The 3,444-nt window shown below is 40.8% G+C and overlaps 1 pseudogene; it reads left to right on the top strand.

Annotated features, from left to right (window-relative positions):
* Nucleotides 1-213: 213 nt before the first annotated feature.
* LOC148193055 (F-box protein At5g39450 pseudogene) lies at nt 214-2,737 on the top strand (annotated as a pseudogene).
* The last annotated feature ends 707 nt before the right edge of the window (nt 2,738-3,444 follow it).

Below are 3,444 nucleotides of genomic sequence, written 5' to 3' on the forward strand. Positions count from 1 at the left end.
GTGATAAAGAAAGAAGAAAAATAAGTATAGGTGGAATAAAAGGTAAAATAAAATATTATTATTTTCTTTCAAACTAGCTACGTTCTGGTTTTGTTATCTTAGGTAATGGTAAATAGTCTCTATTTTCACTTTCAATTTTTTTTTTTTTTTTTACTTTCTTCCTTCATTCTCTCCCTGTATTTATTCTCCGCTGCCAAACATTGCGTATGCTTGGTTTTGTTTTGAACATTGAAGGAAGAAAGAAACCGAAAAAAGACAAGACAACGAAGCAATCAAGGCTTTCTCTCTTGGACTCTTCCTCTCTTCCACTCCTTTGTATTTACCATCATCTTCATTGGAGAATCCAAAACACCAACAACCTTCCTTGCTTTTTCACTCCCCAATTTCGACCGTCTCTTTTTCACTCTCTCCATTTCTGTCAAACTGTCTCTGTCACAGACTCAATAATTGAACCCAACCTACCAAACCCTTCTCAATCACCGAACAGGAAGAATCACAGTACACCTATCAAGTGCAGGGTTCTTCCACGTGCTGCCTGAAAAAAAATACCAATTTTCAGGGTTTGTTCTTCGTTCACCCCAACCCTGTAGTTTTGTTCGCTATTTTGATTTTTGGGCATGCGCTGAAGCGTGCAAGTTTTGATTTTTATTTTGTCGGATCGGCATGGAACCCGAACATTCTGATTCGAACTTGCTGTTGTTTCTGCCGGACGATGTTTTCGCCGTTGTTTCTCGCTTCCTGTCGCCGAGAGACGTGTGCAATCTGTGTCTGTGTTGCAAGAGTTTGAACGCTCTTGTGGCCTCTGAGAAACTATGGCTCACGCAATGTGACGATTTGGGCATAGTGACCCACAAGGATCTTGTGGAATGGAGAAAGGGTGTGGCTTCTTACAAGGCGCTTTGTCGGTTTCTGGTGGGTGTGAAACCATTGATTGGAATATGGGTTCACCAGAATCCTGAGCTTGGGAACGTGGTGTATGTGATGCCTGGTTTCGTCTCTGTTGTTGGGTGCAGGATAATTCCCCAGGAGCTTGGTCCTTTGGGGATTGAAGAGGGTCCCATACTGTGGGCTTCTGTGTTTGAGGTTGTTAGTGATTATGATGGTTCCATGATGTTTTTTCTTCATGGGAGGGAGAAGGGGGTGAATTATGTTTATCCCGGTTCGGTCAAGCTTACAGATAAGTCCTGTAATGTACTGTTGCTTGAGGTTGAACCTGGGGGGTGTGGCAGTGTTAGTGCTTTGTTGCAGAGTAAGAGCTTTGTGCATTACTCGGGCTTGGAGTCTTCATCGTCGAGGAAGGTTTGTAGGTCAATTAGCGATGTTTCTAGTTCACAAAGGGTGGTTGGAAATGCTGAAGGGATGGTTGGTTTTGGGAAGTTAGCTTTTAGTGATAGGAGAAAGTTGCTTGAGGTTACTACTAGCCATGTTCGACAAAAGGTTCCGGATAAGATGATTGGGCCGTTGTTTCCTAGGTTGAGGGATGATGAGGAGAATTTTCAGAAGGATTTGGCGCTTTTGTGGGAAAGAAGATCACTCCTTTGTCAAATGTATAAGGCTGGTAGTGGTGAGGTTGATGAGTATAATAAGTTGAGTTCTCAAGAGGCAGTTGATCCAACCCAGTTGGAATTGGGTGATGTTAGGGCGAGATTTGACCTAAGGTCTATCTCTCATCCTCTGCCCGAGGAGGATGGTAACACCCAGTGCATCAAGAGGAAAGGCCTTAGGGGATATTTCTGGAATGGCATTAAGCAAATGCTTGGAAGATCAAATTCAATGAATGGCAATCATTCAGTTTCCAAGAAGAAGCTTATGTCAAGCGGTGAGATTAGGCATGCACGGCTTCAAGAATTCCTTAGATCGAGTGACACAGTAAGGCTAACGTTAAAAGCATCAACTGTGAAGCTATCTTCTTACCGGGCATGGCCAAATATGCACGACAGTAGGTTTGCGCTTTACAAGTTGCCATTGCGAGTTCCTAGAGATGACCAAGAATATGCTGGTTTATGGGGAGGAACTTTTGGTTGGCCTCCTGGAAAACCTTCTGAAGACAAACCTGGAAAGGCTTTGTTCTTTCTCCTGCTCTCTTATGAGGAGTTCCAGGGACAACAGCTTCTCATTGCAACCAAGATTTTGGAAGGCACACACTATGTTTTGCATCCTAATGGTTCAGCAATGTTCACAGCAAATATCAATGAACCTTCGTCCGAACCCTTTCCCTGGGATACCGATGCAGATTTGGTTCCTGTGAATGTCGACCATGCTTTTGTGGGAGAGGGTATTGCAAGTGGTTATGGGTTCAGATACCCTGGATCAAAGCCTGGTTCCCTCTTTGTGTTTCAAAATGGCATCCTTGCTTTCATGTGGAAGGAGTCAAGAGTTGTTTTGACCTTGCAAAGACTTAACTTACAAGAACTTTTGAAGAAGGGTGAAAGGGTATCTTCTCTGCCTCCGGTTACCAATTTTTCATATCTGACAAAGTCCTACTCGAATGTGTTTGCTGGCCTCCCCAGCTCTTCCAATTTTTTGTCTTCACCAAGGTTTGCCTTAACCCTGACATTTCACCTTTTATTTAAACTTTCCCCTCAATCCGGCGTATCGTATTAATTTGTGTGGTTTGCTAATATTTTTTGGAATTTGGAATTTTTTGGACTTGTCATTTGAAGTATTGATAGGATGCCATTATACTTCCTTGTCTTCTGAGTATCATTCTTAAAGTTGGTAAAATTTAATATACTAATACCTGTCATCTGTTCTATTGTTATTATATTGATCTTGAAAAAGGACTTGTTCTGAAATTTTATTAAATTTATGTTGGCTTTTGGGCTTACAAGAAAATCAGAAGTCTGTTGATGATTCTGGCAAAATATTAAAAGAACTGTTGTCAACAGACTCCTTGCCTTAGTTCACTACAGGCATATATTATCCTGCTTTGGTAGCATGATCATATTGTCCAGAGTTGCGAATGGATTATCAATTCATTAGTTCGCTTTTTGGATGTGACACTATTTTAAGGTGTGTTGTTGTCTTGTTGATTAATATATATGCAGTAATCTTCATAATCTAGGAATGTTAGTAGAATAGGGATCCACAAATTACTAAAACTATTGAAGTTTAGAAACGTATCAGCGCAGCAACAATTTTGGAATCTTAGTTTATATGTCTACATCAATACGATCAATCTGGTAAGGAAAGAATGATGTCCACAAAATCTGACGGCAGGGTCAGCACCAATATACCGTTCCCTCATTCAATGTAATGAATGCACTGTAACATTACTACTTAGTATTAGAAAAATGCAACTATTGTATCTCGATTAGAGATAGTGTCTCGCAAAACAGAAGCTAGAAGATCATTACATATCTATGCCTCTTTTGTTATAAGATCGCCCTAGTTTGGTTCACTGTTTTGTTATCTCCCTTTATAGTGCTAGAAAATCTGAGATGT

The sequence above is a fragment of the Vigna umbellata genome, chromosome 9 (assembly GCF_029865625.1).
Source record: "Vigna umbellata cultivar VRB3 chromosome 9, Vumbellata_1.0, whole genome shotgun sequence".
Lineage (NCBI taxonomy): Eukaryota > Viridiplantae > Streptophyta > Magnoliopsida > Fabales > Fabaceae > Vigna > Vigna umbellata.